Genomic DNA, 22,070 nt, shown 5'->3' with positions numbered 1-22,070 from the left:
TCACGTTGGTGTTTCATATGAAGCTGTACTGACAGGCTGAGTCATCCCTCTGTGTTTCACGTGACTTCTAACTGTTCCCTCATCACACACCACCCAATGTGCCCCTCGCCGGGGTTTTTTTTGTCTGTTGTCACGCACTTTAACGTTGTACTGGAGGCACTTTGATGAGCAGATGACTGACAGAGAGTGCAAGGTGTTTTCTGAGATTGGATGTGGCGTGACATTGCCTGGCACTGATAAGAGTCTCTGCTCTGCAGTTGTGTCATTTGTTAAAAATAAGCTGTTGGCGGAAAAGCCAACATCAATGTAACATCTGTCAGTGTGCGCTCGTCTTTTGACTGACACACTGCGAGCGGGGATCCGCGGAAACCTGCATGCTGTGCTATTAAAGTGTAGAATTGACATCCTTAGCATTAGTTATCGAACTGCTTGATGAGTAGGGTTATGGGAATGACTTGTATAATTTGAAATAGATGAACAATAATCTTTTTTGTCCCACTTGACGGGACTGGACCTGTCCTGAATCCCCAGGCTGCAGAAACGATGAGTTGAACTTGCGTGGGGTGGGAATGTGTTGAAATAACGTCAGCGGGGAGCACCTCTTCTTCCCGTGGTGTGCTCACCACTGTACATAAACCAAATGAAGCATTTATATTGACTGTCACATCCTTGGATTTCACTGTTTGGAAATGAGCAGTGTGTAGCGGTGGGGGGGGGGGGGGGGGGGGGGGGGGGGGGTCACGGCTCATTGTTCACCGCAGAATAATAAAGAGCTTCACCGTTGCTGTTCTTTTTCCCCGGCGCTTCTGGTGACGGGCTGATGACGAGCATCACTGTAAAGATGGAAGCTGTTTCATATTTAAACAATATGATGGAGGAGCTTTGCTCAATGGATCGCCTCCGCACACATAAACCTGCCTGTTATGTGACTTCAAATAACTATGATGCACACCGGCTTCCACTGATGTTGCTAACAGTCCCGGTATATATTTATCTCTTAGCAGAGTATAGGGGGGAGGAACGCAGTAATTGTGCAGTATTAATGTCAGAACGTTTGCAGAACGTTTACAGTGAATAAGCATCATTGTTGCATGTGTCAGAAAGGTTTTATGTTTCCACAACAACATTCTGAATATTACATCAGTTTACATGAAAAAAAAAGCAGAAACACTGAAAACCAAGTAGCACTATTGGTTGGTTTCTGTAATGAAACCACGCGTGTACACAGACTAATACGCTGTAAGCATTAACAGTTGGAGTACAGGGACATTCCCATGGACAGATGACGATAAGGACATAAAGAACTTTATCGTCATTGTAATAAACAACGAGACTTTGTTGGTGACAAACAGTCGGTAGCAACAAGGATTGACTATAAAAATAGAATAATAATAAGAAAGTAAGAACAGATGACTCTTAACTATAAAACTCCTGATATGGATGATAAAACTAGAGTATGGACTGAGAGTCATGACATTCTGGAAGCCGTCATTATCATTGTCCTTGTACAAGTGCAGAAGAAGAATTTACTAGTCGTAGTGCAGATTAGCACGGCGGTGGAGTCAGAGCGTTTCCCAAAAGTTGTGTTTTCAGTGACTCCGAGCACGGTTGTCACGTACGCAGATGCAGAAAACACAAGGTTTTTTTGTGTTTTTCCACTTGAACTCATTCTGGTGTAGCTGGGCCCTGAAAGCATAAAACATTTACCGTCCTTCCTCATATGTTGTCCTCATCGTTTCACTCACACTGTATCTCACAGACCCATTCCGGCTCGTTCCTCCTGAAGTGTGTTCTCCAGTCCCCTTCGGACTTGACAGCTAACATCGGGGTCGTAACACAACAAATCACAGTTCCATGCGTAAAGTGAGCCGAGGATTCGGTGTGTTGAATCAAGCTCATGAGGTCAGTAGATGAGCACAACAGCTTCCACCGCCCTTATTTTTTTATTTTTTTTATTTGAGCAAAACAAGGAGGCGGCCGTGCAGTAAGAGCCCTAAAAGCCACAAAGCTGCAGGTTCAACCTGACGTGAGTGTCCTTGAGGAAGACACAGGGCTCTACCTGCGAGTCTGCTGACAGATTCTCAGCCTAATGGTGAGTAATAAGATTTCTATGACCCACACTGCAGAGTGGAAACCACCCGGAGGATAAAACCTTAACCTCCCCGCTTCTTCACTCTGGAGATAATTAGCCAATTGCCTCCTGTTAATCATAAACTCTTATAAGCATGAGATTAAAAAGAAAATTGAGTCTTGCTGTTGCCATAGATGCAAAGGTCTCTCTCTCTTTTCTCTCTCTCTCTCTCTCTCTCTCTCTCTCTCTCTCTCTCTCTCTCTCTTTTTCTCTCTCTCTCTCTCTCTCTCTCTTTTCTCTCTCTCTCTCTCTCTCTCTCTCTCTCTCTCTCTCTCTCGCTCTCTCTCGCTCTCTCTCTCTCGCTCTCTTTCTCTCTCTCTCTCTCTCTCTCTCTCTCTCTCTCTCTCTCTCTCTCTCTCTCTCTCTCTCTCTCTCTCTCTCTCTCTCTCTGTGTGTTTTGTCTTTGATAGATGTGTCCAAAGTAAACAGACAAAGACATATATGAATAAGTGCATCATTTAGCATCGGTTTGTAAAGTTCCTCCTTAATCCTATAATTTAAATATCTGCTTGTCAGATTAGTGTATGGATCTAAATAGCACAACAATCGATGTCGTGAGCATAAACAATATTAACTCCATATGATAATCCAGACATCAGCAATTTAAATGCTGGAAAATAATTCAAAACGAGAAGCTGCACAACCTATTCAAAGGTTATTACGCTTTAAGTTGCTCAGCAGACCTCATTGCATATTTTATCTATATCTCTTGCTCTCACGCTGACTAATATAACATTAATGTGAAATCTGCAGGTTGAAATGCAAAGAGCAGAAACTCATTTGATCTGAAATGAATCCGAGCATTACCATGTTTTAATTCATCTTTATATATGAAGGTTAAAAAAGAAGAGATGTGGCAGAATCTGGACAAATACGCAGAAAGAGAAAGACAGAGCTTTTCCCCCCACTACATACAATTTCTGAACACTTAAGTGATTCTCAATCCCAGCATGCCTCAGCCTGCCACTGCCATGACAGATGCTCTAAAATTGAATATAGATTTCAGTGAGCAAGGCAGGCGTGCCTGATGAATCTCAATTTGCTGCTGTCCATATTTCATAGTCACCACTGTGGAGAGCCGAAGGCGAGGCAGCGAGAGGACGGAGGGCTGCACCTGCCACACTGTCACTTCACCGCCGTCCGATGATGATCGCGACCTCATAAAAACCCATATTTGTCCCCCACTAATCCAGAGCCCACCTCACTTAATCACCAATATCTCCATCGGCGAAAAAAAAAAAGGAAAATAAATAGTCATTGAAAGGGCACGCTTCACTGCACAACAGCAGTAATCTTAAGTGCAGGAAAAAAAGAAATAATCTCCTGTGTTACGACGATTGCTCAGCAGTATGAAATTGTAGAAATGGTGGTACAGTAGCTGGAGGGTGGAACAAATGTAGAGAGCTTTCCCCCGGGGGAGCCGAGGTGCCGGTGCTGTTGTGTACCTGGTACTCTATTTATAGCTCGGTTTAAAGTATGACCGCTGCTGTTAAGTAACGCAGTACTGCTGCCCATCGCAGTGTGGAAGACTTGGTCACTGTCAGGGCATGGATGAAACAATATAATGATGAATGATATATATATATATATATATATATATACAACCAAAGAGTGTCTCGCTGCATTTACAGACCAGAACGTAAACGTAGAGATACTCTACTTTTCCATACCCAACATGCTAATACAGGGACTGAGCAACACGAGCTGATAACAGTAAAAAAAAAAAGCCTCATGAAGTTTTGGCACGACTTCAAGATGTTTTATTATAAAGAGGTTTTTCACCCTCGACTTTAATATGTGAACCTCTAAAACCACCCAAAACATGAATAATGAATGTAACATAACATAATGAAACATAAAAAAAGAATCTCACAAACACACAGAGCAAAGTATGAGGGCATTTTACAACATATCAGTTATACAGTTTAAGAGGAAACTAGGAAACATAAAGTTTTGTATTTTGGAAATGCAACATTCTGCAATCTGTCGGGGGCAACTTCATTCCCATCCTCTGCTTCTTGCTCTCTTAATTAGTCGGCAGCGAGTTGCCATAAGGATCTTTATACGTTCAAAGTCGGGAAAACATGACAAGTTGGCTGTCAAACAGTAAAAAATACTAATAAAAATAACCACTTGGTTATAACTTGTTTTGCATTTTAAAAACACAAAACAAAAACAAAAGTACAACATGAGCTTTAACATGCAGTTTCTGCTTTTCTTTCTGGAGATCATAACAATCATTTTAATAATTTTAGAACAAACAAATAGAAAAGACTTGTCATTTAATGTAAGTTTTATTTTTTTTTATATATGTGTGTGCGTGCGTGTGTGTATGTGTGTGTATATGACACGCATCGTAATATTTGAGCTGCTAAATCAAGAATCAAGACCGAATTCATTTATCTTTCTATGGTTGTTACTTTTTTTGACACGAGGATTAAACAGCGTTTTCAGATTATGGAATTTTGGCACGAAATGTGAAACTGAACAGACTTAGATTTCTGCTAATGTCAGCAATAACTTTAAATTAGAAATCACAGATTCTTCACTGGACTCTTTGTAAATACAATCTGTTGTACTGCAGTTTCCTGAGTATAGTGAGATTCTACTTCAGTCTGTGTCTGAACACCTGAACAGACACAAATCTGTTTATTTTATTAGTAGAAGAAGAAGAAGAAACGATTCTGTTATTATTTAACGCTGTTTTCCTCTTGTTGGGATCAATTCACTAAAATGAAATGAAGAAATAAAGCCAGACGTTATTTGCCTGATAAAGTGCAGTGAGTGTGTTTATAGATGAAGGGAGAAGGAGAGACAAAAAGGAAAAAGAAACTCCTCTGGGTGAGTTCCATGATGCCACTGGGGGTTCAGGAAAGGACGGAGCATCGTGGTCTAATTAGAGTCGACATGCTACATGTGTCTGTGTGTGTTGCCGCATCTCATTAAGGCGAGGTATGGGCCAGTGAGCCGGCGAAGGGGAATGGATAGGGAGCATGTGTTGCTGGGACTTTCCTTCCCCGCGATCTGCTCTTTCTTTTTCCTCGCAGGGATCTCGCCGAGGCCCCCGAAGCGGAGGCCAGTCAAAGTGGTTTGACTTGATGCAGGGGAGCCCGAAGGAGCCCGCTGTCAGGGTGAACTCATGCGAACACGGAGTCCGGTCCCTCGTTGTGGACGTACATGTTGTGGTTGTGAAACATCCTGCGTCGGGTTTCTGAGCTTCAGCGTTTACATTGATATGATAGGCGACCTCTGCTTGGCACACGTTCCTGTTTATCTTCAATAGCTGTGAATAAAGACAATAAAACACTTTTATTCTTTATATTTTGTGTATTTTTGAATACTGAAGAGCCCCGGCTTCATTTTATCAGTGAGTAAAATGAAGGAATCTGCCTCACATCCTCAGGTTGTAACCGACTGAACTGCTGCTTGCGAGGAGAGAAGACCAGACTTTCCATTGGAGGGTGTTTGATAACAGCCCTCTAAAAAATCTCACAAAATCCTGAAAGTTCCCATCAAAGATTGATGATGAAGAGGTTTACCCAGAGGGCAGTTTGTTTTCACGGAGCATCCAATAGGACTTGAAAGCTTCACAAGAGGGCTCGAGCAATGCCACTCCCAGTCGGGGGAGCCAGAGGAGAGCAAATGTCAGAACGGGAATCGCACGTCGCTGCAAGTGGCATCTTTTTAAATGAGGAAATAAAAAGAAGAAAGAGGGGAAGATAGGAACTGTTAATGGAGCACATCACTGCTTTGAGAAACTGGATTTCAGTTAGAGGTCCTTCAAGGAAATGACCTTTTATCACATTGAAACGTGTCGATTGAGCTTTCGCTTAATAAAACAATTCTGCTGATAAAGTTGAAAGCAAAATGTTCCTTAAATGGAAAAGAAGCACTGTGTAGAAAATAACTAAAGCCTCTGTTGTACATTAGGGGGCAGTGTTGAGTTACTTTTTACCAACCTGAACGTCAGAGTTTTCGACCTTTGATCTTTCATCTATGTGGGTTGTTGGAATCAGTAAATACTGGAAACATGCTTATTGTTACAGTATTTATTCGTCACTCTTCGTCTTTGAGTGCCTCAATACCCCACCTTGTGGTGAAAACATGCATTGCAAGACTAAACTGTCTCGGCCAGGTCAAATTTTGTTTGGTATATTGTTATGGCAGCACACAAAGTCATTTTGCGACGTCTTCACAACTGTTGTTTGGTTTCTTTCAGCCGCTTCTTTGAGGTTACATATAAGGCTGGAGAGTATTCTCCTCTGAATGGTAACTCTGGAACACTGAGGGGCTCCGATGGATACATGACAAATATTCTTCAGTACAGAGGTGCATCGAGTTGAAAAATGCATGCTGAGAAAAACACACACACGATTGTTGATATGTTGACTCTACAGTACAGCTCCAGAACCTGGAGTAGCAGTGCTTTTAGCAGCCTCATAGAGCCGTTCATCAAACAGGATCGCAGGATGGATTTTATCTCCAAGTGATGGCTGAGTCCTAGTTCTTTTTACTTTCTCTTTCACGTACAATCGTGGCGCCCGCCATTATTACATCACGTCCGGTTTTGGTTCGACCAATGCGATATCGCTCTGCATAGCCTCTTTCTCTGTTATTGTCGTCCACACAGACAGACGTTGCAGTAGTGCGCGGGACTCGCACGGTCTGAACCCCCCTTGAGTCACTATGCCCCCCCCCCCCCCCTTCCGTCTCCGTGCAAACTTGTGGGAAACACTGGAAGATGATGTGATGGCGATGCTGCACAGTGGTTTCTTGATGTGTTGTGGTTGTTGATCAGCTGTCATGTTGGTATTGATAAAGTACTGATGCACAATAGAGGCCTTACTTTGGATTCGGATTGTGTTTTTACTGTAAGACAAAATGTGCTGCTGCTGCATTGGCTGTATCGGCATAGGCAACAATACCTTTTTTTGGTGTGTGTGTGTGTGTGTGTGTGTGTGCGTGCGTGCATGGGGAGGGCTATTTTGGTACTGACTGAAACACCACCGCACGCTACTGGTTTAAGGTATAACTCTACAAATAAAGCGTAAGCTCATCACACTATACGAACACTGCAGCAGTACTCATTCCTCACCGACAGAACTCAGCTGAGTGACGAAAAACACAGAAAAACAAGTTCTCCGCTTGGACGCAGCTGCTTAGAGGCGAGTTGGGAGGAAATGCAGGAACCTCAGCTGACCACAGCAGCCGGAGTCACCAGCGGTGCATCGTGATTATCTACTCCTTCATCAAGTGGTCCAGACTGAGCAGCACAGACGGTATAAGGTCAGCCGTGGTGCCAAATGGCGTGGATGTGCCCGTTGCAGTGAAAGTCATATGTCAGTGTGGATTTAGAACGTCTACACCTGATATAAATAAAGATACGATGACACTTGCTAAGCAGTTCAGCACACAGAACAATACAAGTTATTACCAGCAAGCTTCGATCAATACGAGGTGGCAGGTCTGAGAGAAGACTGATTATTGAGGAAGTGATTCCTAAACACTGGTTCGTCCATCAGAGTTCATGATGACCGTCACATTTCTCGGTTTGTTGGGATTTTGTGAGACGAGTGAAAAGGTCCGTTTGAGCCTAAAGTCCTGTGTGGCACAACGGACAGGTCAGCGAAGATGTGGAGCCCCGAGGTGAAAGCACAGCTTTTTTATTGGAAGGTTTTGCTCAAGGTTTTCTCAACGCGTGACGTCAAACTAGAGGCTACACACTCCGCTCTGTGTACTGCAGTGTACTGGAGCCTTGGAGGCTGTTGGAGGAACGTCTGAGGTCGATGTAGAAGCTGTGCCGAGGTGGTTGGCGGTAATTCATAGCCTTTAAATATTGTTTGCGTATGCAGTATAAATTAAGCTTTATGACATTTAATAAGTACTCGTATTGGTACTCGGTATCAGTGAGTTGCTAAAAGTTAGTACTCGGTATGTGTACTTGGTACATCCCTGTATTGACATATAATAAAAAGCAAATCTAAAGACTAAATCTCACTAAAAGTCGACTTATTTTACAATTTAATGGAAAAAACCCAACAAAGGTCGTTGTCATTTGACCTAAATGTAAAACAAATGTAACATGGGTAATTTATATGTGTGTACTATAGTGTAGCAGTACTACAGGACACAGTTGTGTGGAACTAGACGTCAGGAGGTCGATGTAGAAGAAGAAGAAGAATCCCTTTAATGGCTCACATCAGCTTTGTGAAGCGCCTCACTCTCACATCGCTGCCGTCAGCGGAGCAGGCCAACTTCCTAATTGGCATAATGATGTGATTAATTGCTTTCTTGTTACTGGGCGCGCAGATTTCCACACAGTAAAGAAGTATAAATCAGCCGTGTATTTACAAGCAATCAGATACTCGGGATCGAAGAGGAATAGCTGAAAAGATGTCCAGCTGTGCAAAGTGATTGGTTCGGCTTCATTAGCTGCTTACAAAGAACCACAGATGGTTTTCTTTTGTTTTTTCTTTTGTACATATCGATTAAGAAAACGTGAAGTATTTTGACTTAGAGACTTACTTTGTTCAGTGTGTAAGGTACAGCTCTTGAAGCCAGCGTGCTAACAGCCTGTCCAGTCTTGGATTGGGAACAACGGCTGGATGTGTGACTGAGGCAAACGTTCCTCATCTGCTCTCCAGACGTAAAACTTGCTGCTGATAGAAACGTTTCATCTAATCTTTCTTTCTCCTGATCAGAAGGAAAACAAACACCCCGTTCCCCAGTCGGTCCCTCGCCATTCCCCCACACTACAGAAGGAAGCACTAATGATCCAGGCGTGCCAGTTAGGAACAAATGCTGATGAAGCTCTGATGTCTCGAGCAGCATCCAGGTGCTCCTGCATATTAAGACACTTTATGGTCACATAATTAAAGAAAGAGGCTCTTGTCATGATTGGTGTGCGACTTAACGCCAGCTGGCAAATGACGTGAATGAGCACCATGTCCGGGGAGGGGGGCGGGACAAGGGCAAAGTGTGACAGACTGTCGATCAAAGGTTAATAAATTTAAGAGAGCAGTGGACCACGGTCACTGTCACTAAATGAAATAAGTGCTCATTAAAGTGTCGAGGGCAAAGCTCCCCGATTCAACATGGCGAGTATCGTGTGACGTCATCCGTCAGCAGCAGGCAGACAGGAGCTACGTTTTGGGCTCGTACTCCAGCGATGCTACACGTTATACACGTGATTGAAGTATGACTGATACATGCAATGCATATCTTTTGCACGATGTTATATAGAGGATGATTTAGGCTTAATGACATTTAATCGGTACTCATCTGTGTCGGCAAGTAGCTAAAGTTTCGTACTTGCGATTGTCCTTTGAAAAAGTGGTATCGTGCATCCCTGCAATAGAAGAAGTGCAAATCCGTAAATGTAGAAGTTGTGACGGTTGTGGAATTTGTCCTCCATTTCCTGCCTCTGAAAACACGTTGGTATGACTGCGTCTGTTTGCACCACCGCTGAACATGTTTATCAGCTCTCGAACAGTTGTGAGTGTCGCTCAGAAGTAAATAAATGGTGTTTATCATACTACGAAACAAATTAAAAAGTGTGAGCTAATAATCGCACCTAATTAAAAACAAGTACCTCCTTCTTGAACACACATATGGCTCAACCACATTTTTATTGCTCTGGATTTATTATTTCATCCGCAGCCAAGATGAACATCTTGGAGCGTGTATCATTCTTTCTGTCTAATAGCATTTTTAAGATTATTGAGAGACTTAAATCAACAACAGGCAATTAACTTTCCAATCTGGATGTCAATGACGTTTGGCTCATCTGTCATAATAAGGGCACACAGAAAAGGGGATTATTATGAATCCAGCGAAATCACGCTTCCTCAGCCCATCAATATTCTGTGGCCATTGAGAGGAAAAGGGGTTGAGGCTTAACGAGGGGATCCGAGGGATAAATGATCAAAAAACAGGACAGCTATTGTCCTTGAACTCTTAATGGCGTACTAATAGCGCAGGGTGTCAAGAGTGATTTTAACAAGAGTGTCCTGAGTCTAACTTTTTTCCTTTCTTTTTTTTCTTCCTTCCTCCCTTCTTTTTTTTTTTTTTTTTTAATCTCTCTGCCTTTGGACTTGGAGGAGATAACTCCCCCTCTGTCTCCGGCTCGCTCGCTCTCTCTCTCATCATTACATTACCAACTCAGGCACGTCTTTTGCATAATCACCGTCCTTTGTGTTTCCTCCTGCAGTTTGGATAAGGGACTCATTATAGTAAAGAAAGTAGCAAGCAGGGGCCAGTGTGCATTGTGTGGGTCAGGCTGTTTGCTGCAGACTCAGAAAAGGGTTTTCTACTCTCGACAAGAGTCCGTGGTCTCGCTGCACTGAACCAATAGCTTTTGCTTGAGTGTTGAAGGAGAATATATGATTGTTTCTTTGTCTGAACATGTAAGATGTATGTTGATTAGTATGTTCCAGGGCAATATTGATCATTTCAGTGTTTAAGATGAATCCATCTTGCATTGGATGAAAGGCAAACAGTCATGTTGTCAGTCCAACACACACACACACACACACACACACACACACACACACACACACACACACACACACACACACACACACACACACACACACACACACACACACACACACACACAAGGGCATTGACGAGCAATGGAACACAATGTGACAAACAACCCAATAATGACCATGGAAACTCCACCCAGCTGGACCCTGAGCCCCGCCCGGTGTCCACGACGACCTGCAGAAATCTGGAACAATAGTACAGCAACAGTTGTTGTGTGATGATGTATGGAAGCTTCTAAAATGACAACGAGCCCAAAGTTCCTGACACCGAGCATTAATGAGCCTCGATATGCAGAGAGCTGTGCTCCTTTTCTCTTTCTTAAATGTGATTTAACGACTCGCGACACATTGAATGTGGCGTGAAAACAACGCCGTACACAAACTGGGCACTTCTCCGACTGCACTCCGCAGATACATCCACATCTCCAGCAAGGCGTTTTTAGGCTTCATTCCGTTGCGTCTGCACTGTGGCAATTATCCGGCTGATGGAACCGCGACGCGGCAGCTCGTTGTGAGCTGAGTGACGTCGTGCCAAAAGCTTTGAACACATCATCATTTACAGCTTGTTCTCCGTAAATCGCGTCCACCAATCAGATCAGTATCACGCTGAAAGGAAACACAGTTTTTGGGTCAACATAGAGCTTTCAAAACTGTGCAATCATCCAGAGATACAGAGAATTAGATAAAGAGTTCCATTAGGCTGAATGTCTTATATTTATAATTGTGTCTTTCGACGTATAGTTCACCTACTGAAGGTTTCATTTTTCAGGAAGTCCATTAAGCTTAATGTCTCATCTTGTGGTGACTTTATGATGAAATACAAGTTATAATCAATAAGTATACGGTTCCGTCTTCTCTTCTGATCCTCAGAACGTCTTTGCAAACCAAACAATTTACACAAAGTCTCAGCTTAATGTCTTCATCTGTGTCTGCTCCATAGCGCTGTCCGTCTCTGTCTAATCCAACCATGTTGTCCAATGTCTGAAACTGTGAATCTTTTTGGTATTGATTCATCTTGACTTAGCTCTTATTCCTGCTTGTCCCATCTTCTCCCCCTGTAGGTAAAAGACAGAAAATAGAGACGACCACAGCAAAAGAAGCGAGGGAAGAATTGGCCATGGCTGAGGGGATGATTGCTTCTCACAGTGGTAAGCAGCAGACATTTACAGTCTCTTAGCAGACTCAAGCTATTGTGTCTCACATTGTTGTTCCTCTGTTCAGCCATTTTCTTTTCCATTTTTGGGCCTGGGCATTGTTCCAACATTGCGCGCTACAAACACTCCATACTTTCACTCCTCCGAAAGATGCTGGCTTTGATTTTCACAGTCTGAAAGCATGCAGCATCATCTCATGTTCGGCCCGTCTGACTGCAGCCGATAATGTCAAAGCTTCACTCCGGGGCTGATTTCTAATGAACTTTCCATAGAGAGAGAGAGAGGAAGGGAGGGAGAGAGAGAGAGAGAGAGAGAGAGAGAGAGAGAGATGCTTTATTTGAAGGGGATACGCGAATGGCTCGGTGGTTGGCTCGTTTCCTGACTGTGGGTTCTGTGTCGGATCAAAAGGTTTCGGGTTCAATCGCATGACGTGCATCAACAATGACCACATAAAAACCCTCCAGATGTTTTTGTCATGAGAACACTGAGCGGCTACGTGATCCTGGTTGATTGGAAACCCTCACAGGTGAATGCCGATGCACTCGATTGATTGGCGGGATGCTTTTAAGCTCCCATCCGCAGCTTTGTCAGCGGCGATTGAGCGACTCCACACAAGCGTTTGTTAACCTGCATCCTCGCTGACTCATCGTCTGCACGCCGTGCGTTTCACTCCAGGAAACGTGCACATTGAAGGAAGTTCTCACTGACAGAATTACATGAACTTGGAAGCGCTCACAAAAGACGAATAAAATCCAAACAATGACATTTCATGCTGTGTTTTTTTTTTTGCACAGCAGTTTCTTTCTTTGGATTTCACCACACGTTATCTGCCCTGACATTTCGTTCGATCTTTATGTGACTATTCTCTCAAGTGCAGGAACCAGGTTTAGCAGCAGGCACTGCTAAAACAGCCTTTCCATCCATTTCCCCCACCTCCTTCTTCTTCTTCCTCCACTCTGAGGAATAACCGGCCAGTGATGATAATCTTTTTTGTGTTCTGTGTTCCATAAGGTGACACAACTTTTGTAAGTTACTTGAAGGGTTTTAACTTCACTGGGTGAATCCTGTTTCCATCGTTTCAGTAAAGTTTTGTGTTTTCACGGCAATGCTTCTGACAAGATGTCCGTTTATTTGGAAACGGCAGAAACACTGAAAGTGATGTCGTCGTAACATGTCGAGTTTGAGCTGTACACACATGCGCACAGAGAACGGTACACTGTACACATTAATAATGGGAGTACACAAACATTCCAGGGGACAGATGACCAAGTTGGATTGTTATTACAGTCCCAGGAGAAAGTGGACTTGGGGGGGCAGGACACTGGACAAATACATTGTTGATATTGTCCATCTACTGAGCGTGTGCAGAAAAACTATTTACGACGGCCATGGCGCTCATTTCCCAGCGTTTCCATGGAAAACCTTGGCAGCAGCTTTACAAAAAGTTGTGTTTTCAGTGACTCCGAGCACCGTTGCCTTGTAACTAGACACAAAGTGCAATGAAAGTTTTGCATTTTCACTTGAATACGTTGTTTAATCATTACTTTGTCTGCTCATTGCTCAACTCGGCATCTCTCTCACTCACAGGATGACTATTTACTATTACTACCATCAGTAGAGTAAAACTAACCTGTCTCTACTCCCAGCTCATGGTCTCGATTAGTGGGTGAACTGTCTAATACTTCACAATGATCAGAAGAGCCGACACAAAATGAAACTTGCACATACAAATATGCTAAAATATCATCACACAGTCATGATGTGGTGAAACCTCAATGGCAAGTTTCATAAAAGTAATCCTGTGTGCCCACATTGTTCAGAGGTTTGCTTCTATATTGAGTGGCGAGCAGGGACTTTTAAAACTCAATGCATTTTCTTCTTCTTCCACTCTGACAGAGAACCGGCCAACCATAACAATCCTTTCTATTTTTTTTGTGGTTTGTGTTACGTCAAGGTGACATGACTTATGTTAGTCACTGCCTGCGAGCGTTTTGAACTTCAGTGGGTTCCAGCAACATTTACTGCTCCTGCAAAGTTTAAACTTCACTTTCTGGGCACACAAATGCGCATCACTGTATTTAACAGAAACAAACACATTATTAGCATAAATCTGCAAATTTAACTCAATAGTGTTGCATACAAAATGTGACAAATTACCATCGCATCTTTTAGTGAAAACTAAAATAATCACGAATTATAACGTGACTCCAAACTGTCGCATGTCGCGCTGCCTTCTGGCAATTTATTTATTTTTGTCGATTCCACCACCTGTTATTCATATTTATATTCCGTTTGATTCAGATGTGAGCTTAAGGGCAGGCACTCGTACAGTGAACCTGTGTTTTCATGTATTTTCTCCTTCCTATTTCCTCTCTGGGAGAGAACTGGCAAAAAAAAAAAAATGAAGAATCCTTTTCTGTGGTTTGTGTTACGTGGAGGTGACATCACTGCCTGCGAGCTCCCTGAACCTCAGCGGGTGACTGTTACCCGCTGCCGCTACGTTTGCTATTCCCGCTACGTTTACAAGTCTGAGAAAGACTTTTATTGACCACAGTCTTGAATCAAGAACACGGTTTGAATGCAGAAATGCAGCATCACGTCCCCTCATTGATCTCATTGTATGGAGCAGTGATAGACTTTGACGCCGTGGTTTCCCCCGGATTCGCCGCGCCTCTGCTGACTCAGCTCTGCCGCTGCGACCTTTCTGTCCGTTGAAGCACAAATTATTGCTGAATAATGTCTGGATCTCCCGTCAACGCAGCCGGCACAAGCAGGTCAGCACAGCAGGACCGGGGATTTTCAGTCACACACAGAGTAACGTTTAAATTTACAATGAGTCCAAGAACTCTTCACAGCTTTGGAAAGAAAGGACCTACAACTCATAAATTATTTACAGTCATGCTTTGCGGCTACTGGGTATTTCCTTTTTAGCTAGCGTAAAGGAAAATCATCCGAAGGTTAAACGTGGGTTGTTGTGGACTTATTGACATGTAACCAGAGATAAAAAGTAAAGAATGACCAAACTTGTACTCTTTAGAAACTGATTTTTTAAGTAATTTTGCTCATACTTTATATTTCAGACCTTTTTTTTAATCATGAGACACTGACTACGCCCTCAATTTCAATTAATATTCAAATCTTTTGATCTGCTCTTTTGTAAACGTTCATTTAACAAAGAAAAAAAAAAGGTTTATATCTGTATTTATTTCCCAAACAAACACTTTTTATTCCCGGGGCCACGTGCAGCACAATTTCATCTTGAGTGGGTCAGACCAGTAAAATAGAGCCACAGTACCTCGTAAATTGGTTGTGAGTAGTTCAGAGTACACATAATGGAAATGTCAATATTTTCCACAAAACCGAACAATTTCTACCGAAAAAGAGTAAAATCTGAACATTAATCCAACTTTTATCAACTGTTCTGGAGCAACATCCAGTGAAATGTCCCCAGAAAACGTTCCCCCTGACAGCCTGGCTTTGAGGTTAGTTTTCTAAAGAAGTAGCTGGTCTTCATCCTGATATCGCTGCTCGGGTCTCAGTCTTGCTTTTGTCCGCTACTTTTAAGAAATTACTTTTAAATTTTTTTTTTTTTTTCGTTTAGATTTTTACATTTTCTTGGTGTTTCGTCCGGATTGGAGCCTCTTGCAGACCGGTTTTGGCCCACGGGCCTCATGTTTGACACCCTCACATATATATATATATTGGAAATAGTTCAACAGTCGATATTTTATACAAGTAAATTCTGTTAAAAGCCTTTTATTGGCTTGTATGTAACTCAAAGCAGATTTCAAATCATGTTTAAATGGGCAGTCACCAAATTCTTTGTGGCAATAGAAAATCCTTACTCATCACATTTAAATCACTGACATTATTGAATAGTTTAAAGTAGCACTGATCCTAATATCTCTGTGAATAAATGATTTGAGTTTGATAAAAAAAAAAATAAAAATGTGTGAAGCAGATCTGTTCTTTCTTCCTGAATTAGCTTGACCCTGTAAATCCAGGCAACACTAATCCCTCATTAATTCCACTGCCTAATGTCTCTATAAATATCAAAGGATGAGCAATGGTGGTTAAAACACGGGAGTCATTACAGATAGAACTCTGGTGCTAATTAGGACATTGACATGACAAAGGTGGTTACAAATGAATGAACTGAAAGTGGATTACAGAATCTAGACATTACATCTAAACATCGAATGAGACAGAAAATATCGCAGGTTGGATCAGAACATCAGAATACTCAAATTAAGCAGAAACAGTTCTGATGGTCAACAATACATATTCAATAAATATGAAATGTGGTAGTAATGTATTTATATGTTCATAATATATGGATACAGAGTATGCATTTCTTTATGGATAGAAAATAAATTTTCCTAGAAATTATGATCGATAACCAAAGACACAGTTTCACGTTGACTGTCTGGTCTAACAATGACTGGTACCAAATAAACCTAAAAACGATGATAGAACATCCAAATACAAAATAATCGCTTTAAAGTCTCCGTGGACAAATAAACAAATCCAATCTGAAATAATATTCTGAATATCCTGCATTAATCATATCTTCTTTTGTATATAGACATGCAAGTAGTGGCCTCAAAAACATATCAGTGTGCTAAATCTATAGTGGGCAGATTAATGATGCTCTCTCTGTCAATTTAAACTCATGCCGAATGATTTCTAAAAAAAAAAGTACTTGAATTCAATTAAATTGTATTTATATAGCACCGAATACAACAATCATTTCTAGCTCCTTTCACCTCTGTTATAATAATCCCCATGAACAAGGTGCGGAACTAGGAATTATCAATAGATATGCATAAACACATATCACATAGAAAAACATATTTGTCTGACAGGAAGACTTAAACAACAAAAATATAATATTGACCATCCTAAATAAATTTTGATTTCTGTAACACCAAACACAGCACAGCCCTTCCAAAGCTAGAAACCAACAGTTCCACATCAGAATGCAGAAGCGATGGTGGAAGTTAAAACAGGAAGGAACCTGCAGAACCAGACTCAGGTGGATAATCTCTGCGGTTCTGGTTCAGGATAGAGGTAAAGAAAAAGAGAGGACAGACTTACAGATTGTGGGGAAACTCTGGTTCAGGGATTATTATTATTTAATATATTTGTAAAGATTTGTATCTCTGCAGAAGTCTTTATATGGACGATGCAGTCCTGTTAGTACATGATGGTGGAGGATGATGATGCACAGGGCAGCCATACATGATCAGTTTAAAACCTTCCGGACGATTCTGCACTGTGACTCAGAGCCGAGCCGCTCGTCTTCTTCACTTCCATCGTTTCTTCAGCCTTCTCCAGGATTCATGCAACAGAAAGCATCATCTTGACAAGAGTTTTAATCCAGCAGTCTGACCGCTGTGGCAGGAGGTGTCAGAGTTCTGATTGCATTTGTGAGCATTTGGAACATGTACAAACAAACTGTGTGTCCAAAGCTGCAGCGCCGACGTGACTGTGTGTGAAAGAGTGTCTGCGTCTCTGTTTGGGGAGGAAAGTTAAAAAAAAAAAAAAGATAGAAAAGCAACAGAGGTGATGTTGTGTGAAGAGACGGCAGCCTGCACACAGATAGTGTCATTCCCTCAGTATCACCATTAAATCTTAATCTCCCGGCCCCTCGTGGGAGGAGCCAGCCAAGCATGGGATTGTGTTTTGCATCTAAATCAAGATGTCTTGTTCCTTTCAGAGAAGCTTTCATTGAGACAAAGTTTGATGTGTCTCCTCTCAGATCCACGTTGTTCTGGATGCGGCGGCCTAAAAGAAACAAGTGCATAAAATCAAACCCATTTCCTCAATTATGAAGACGGAATGAAAACCAAATTCCCAAACACTGCAGTAAAGTTATCATTCCTGCCGGGAAGTTTCAGCAGGTTGCATCATGGGGGCCGACTTTTTGTGGCAGTGGATTGGAACGGTTGGAAGCAGCCCTGTAATTACATGTTGAGAGCTTTATTTCTGCTAATAGTCTGTGATGCTGGTACCAAACCCACTGGTGTGTTTCTGCTCAGTATTCTGCTGCCTCTTTTTGGTCTTGAACTTATATTGTCTTGTCTTCATGATTTATTAAAGATGCTGGGGTTAAAAAAAAAAGAACAAACTGATCCTGCATTCATGGTGGCATCACATTTACCATAACCCCCCGGTGGACTTCTGCAGCTGCCAGCATTAGCATCAAGATGTACCAGGAATCTTGATAGTCCACAAGAGTCCACGTACCTTGAACGAGTCCAGAACCACATCAAACAGCCAGAATTGTGTTGAAAGAGTCTGTGAAGAACTCCGGTCCTGTTCAGGTCTGCAGGGGGATTTTAAAAACGGATTCCGCTTTTCATTCGTCCACGTTTGTTTGGTCTGATCCGTCTTTGCTTTATTAACTTTGATGTTATTTTTAATGGCTTCTTTTGGCTTTTTTTTTTTTTCTAATCTCTCGAAGAGGAATTTCACTTTGCAGTTCGAAGTGATAAATGTGACACTTAAATACAAGGATGTTTGAATATTTTATCGCCTAAAATATCTGTCACATCTCTGTATGTCATCTGCATACGCCTTTCACTGCATGCAATTACAGCCCTTTGTAAGCTGAAGAAATGTAAAGAAAATAAGAGGAGAGATATAGTTTAAATTAATGTAGACATTTGTTTTGACTTCAAACCATGACTCGGCTATACGTTTGATTTGAGGAGAGACATTAACATAAAACGTCCTGAAAAGGCTGAGACAGGAATGAAATGCCAAAGATAATAAGAGATTCCAACTTTGATGTCTTCTTTTGGAGTTTTATTTTTCCATATAGTGACTTGTAAATATAAATTAATGGTTTTTATGTAGTATAACTAATTAGTTATCAATACTCACAATACTATATAAATGCACTTTCTATGAGTGTTGTTGTTTTTTTTTTTATATCTATTCCCCTTTTACTTAAGTACATCTTGTAATTCAGTACTTTTGAGGACTAACTGAGTGCACCTAATATATCCAAACTATTTGATCCTCATTATTGACATTCAGTAGATTTTCCTGTGCAGAAGTCATCTGCAAAAATAATTGTGATAATATACTTTGTTTTGGTTTTTTGTATGAGAAACGTAGTTTAAGCTTGGATTTCTCATATAGAACAAATGTACTAAAACTTGAAGTAGTTTTTGACTTGTGTACTAGAATACAGTTAAAACAGTGTAACTGTATTTGTATTGCCGACACATTTTCAACTCTAACATTCCTCATCTGTATTTATTGTATAATTGATTTAAAGTGGAATAGTAATTGATTTTATCTTTATACATGTTCATGTATTTTCATTTCTTTCCGCTGGCGTTATAAAAGCATTTAAAAAAAGAAAGTATGTACATTTTGAATCATCGTGGTCTTGTGAACCCAGGCCTTATTAATTTCACTTTCCAATGCGTCTTTAAATATCAAGGGATGAGGAATAGTGTTTTAATGGTGAGAGCGATTCCAGATTTGAGCCACATCGTGGCACTAATTGGACTTTAATGTGACAGAGGTGTTTGCCAATGTGGTTTACATGACTCACACTAACCCTGCCAGAAATCCCGACACCATTAACATCCAATTTTATTTAATAGATGACAAACAAAGCAGGTTGGAAGCAGCCAGATACAAGAACAAACAATTAAATTGACTCTGTGGCTCATTTGGTGGCGCAGCTCATCTTCACATGTGAAGGTTGGTGGTTCAATTCCCTCGTCTTTACCTTCACATATGAAGAAAGACTCAAAGTCTGCCGTGTGTGGGTGTAGCTGTTATTTAGTGTAATGTTTTTAATAAAATATGTGGTTTCAATTTTGATATTTATTGCAGATAAATTGACAATTAAATTAGCTGTGGCTAAATCTAAGCCAATACTTTAAGTTTAAATAATACTACTTGAATCCTATAACTGTATTTTTACTTGTAATTACTTATAATTTCATGTAGTATTGCAATCGTCTGCTTCCAGGTACATAAAAGAGCCCAACGTGACCGTGACGCGTAACATTAGCACATTTTAAGAACTGCAACCGTCGTGTTTCATAACAGTTTCACTTCTGATTAGGTCTTAAATGTAAAACTTTTTGATTGAAAAATTGGGATTTAATTAATCCTACTAGTTTATTGACCTATGTAGGATTTACAGGCAGTGCTGTGGAGGTTAAATATTGCAACGGACTGTATAAAATAGTCCAATGTGACCATGGAATGTAAAATTTCTACATTTTAAACAATGCAACAGTGGTTGTCTTTGAGTGAAAAGTCTCAGTACACTTTTTACTTCAGATTGTGTCCTAAATGTGGAATGTTTTGAACTATTTGATTGGAAAATGTAGATTTAACTTGATTCTCCCAGTTTGTGGAACCCTTTAGGATTCACAGGGAGTGTGCATATTGCATCTGACTGCTTCCAAGTGTATAAAAGAGACTTAAGGGACCATGACACATGGAGTTAGTACATTTTAAGCAATGCAACAGTGGTTGTACTTGAGTAGAAATGTCCCCCTCCCTTCTCCCAGGTGGAAATCACCTGCATTCCCGCTGCTCTCCTCATCTTTTCAGCTGTTAGAAGCTTCGACGTGAGACTCTGATGCATCTTACATTGTCTCCCGGATGCCATTCAACCTCTGCCACACTTCCACATGACAGGGAAACTTTTAATTATAGCAGTATTCACTGGGATTACACATCCCTGAAATTTCAAGGATACACAACATGATTTCTGTTTTATGTGTTGTTGTTGTCGTCGTCGTTGTTTTCCTCCAATGAACTGCTGCATTTTCCCTAACATCAATTGGATGTGGTATTATTAGATCTGGCTGCGCACTTTGAGATATGAAAGTGAAAAATAATCTCTGTGAAAGAGGTAGGCACTGACAGCACTCTGAAACGTAATGGAAAGCCTGGCTGCCGTTTCAGAGGAGGAGCAGAGTGAGAGGACTGCTTGGTTTGGAGAGGGAAGCCTGCCTGCTGCAGATACACTACTGGGAAAAACCACAGTCATTTACTGGAGCTGCTTCTCATTTCATATGAACTCAAAACTCCTTTTTTTTTTTGCTTATAGCTCGCAAAACGACGCGCTAATTGTTGGTTCGTCTGTAATATCGTGACGGATGCAGCAGGATGATCCTGGGTTGTGTTCTGATGCTGCGATCGCAGCTAAACGCCATCATTCCTAACTGTCTCTGGGTCGATAATAAACGTCCTAATAAAGAGATGAACAGTTGGTCTTCTAGACATGAATATTGTTTTTCAGTTTTTGTGAGACACATTTATTTGAGGAAAAAAAAGAGAGAGATACTGCAGCGTTGATTTGTTTTATAATAATTTGTGTGCTGCCCACATGCCTCATCATTCTGGGTAATAGACTCGTATCTCCACCAAGTCGCTTGATTCGTCATTATTTTCCCAGTCCGTCCTTACAAACATCTCTTTTGAAGTCTGCTCATTGCATTGCTAATGCACCAGACGATGTGTTGCAGTGCGGAACAGCTTTATATTAGTTCTACCTAGCATGATGCGAATGAAATATTTAAAACTCTTGTTGTTGTAGTGGGAGAATATAACATAAGTTCTGTATCAGGGCGGTGAGGACATGCTTTGTCTCCCGGGTCACATGAACGTAGATTTAAAATGATGTGTTGAACTTTGAAGAAAAGGGTTGGATTTTGAATTTCAAAGGTTTTAGGCTACGTAAAAAATATTTAGTAGTTTTACTGCATGTGAGCTTTGAAAATATCCGACATACGGATACTATGATAGTGGGAGGAAAGCTGAAAGGATTAGAATGGGAGATTCTTGTGAACCACGATGACACCTTCAGTCAATACAATAAGTATTAAAAGGCCTCGTAGAGTTTTCTGTTGTTGGTAAATGGCTCCATCAGCATCCATCCATCATCCATCCATCCATCCATCCATCCATCCATCCATCCATCCATCCATCCATCCATCCATCCATCCATCCATCCATCCATCCATCCATCCATCCATCCATCAGCATCCATCCATCCATCCATCCATCCATCCATCCATTAAATCAAAATAATGTAAACATTATTTGTTCTTTTGGTTCATTGCTGCAGTCCTGACATGTAAACACATAAACAAAAGATTCAAACATTAAAAAGAAAATGTTTTTGGTGTATTAATAAATAAACAAATAAATAAATACAACATCCAGTTCAAACAAACATTTAAAGAATCTGTTGAC

The 22,070-nt window shown here is 41.2% G+C and overlaps 1 protein-coding gene across 1 annotated transcript in view; it reads left to right on the top strand.

Annotated features, from left to right (window-relative positions):
- The window catches only part of lingo2 (leucine rich repeat and Ig domain containing 2), a gene marked incomplete at its 3' end in the record, with an annotated part of 252,988 nt that overhangs the window by 132,411 nt on the left and 98,507 nt on the right, over positions 1-22,070 (top strand). The window contains exon 4 of the mRNA XM_080466343.1: positions 11,739-11,825. The remainder of the gene's footprint in view (positions 1-11,738; positions 11,826-22,070) is intronic.

This window comes from Lipophrys pholis, assembly GCF_963383615.2.
Source record: "Lipophrys pholis genome assembly, chromosome: 6".
In the NCBI taxonomy this organism is placed as follows: Eukaryota; Metazoa; Chordata; class Actinopteri; order Blenniiformes; family Blenniidae; genus Lipophrys; species Lipophrys pholis.
Note: the sequence above shows the minus strand (reverse complement) of the source record. Positions and strands in the feature narration are given on the sequence as shown.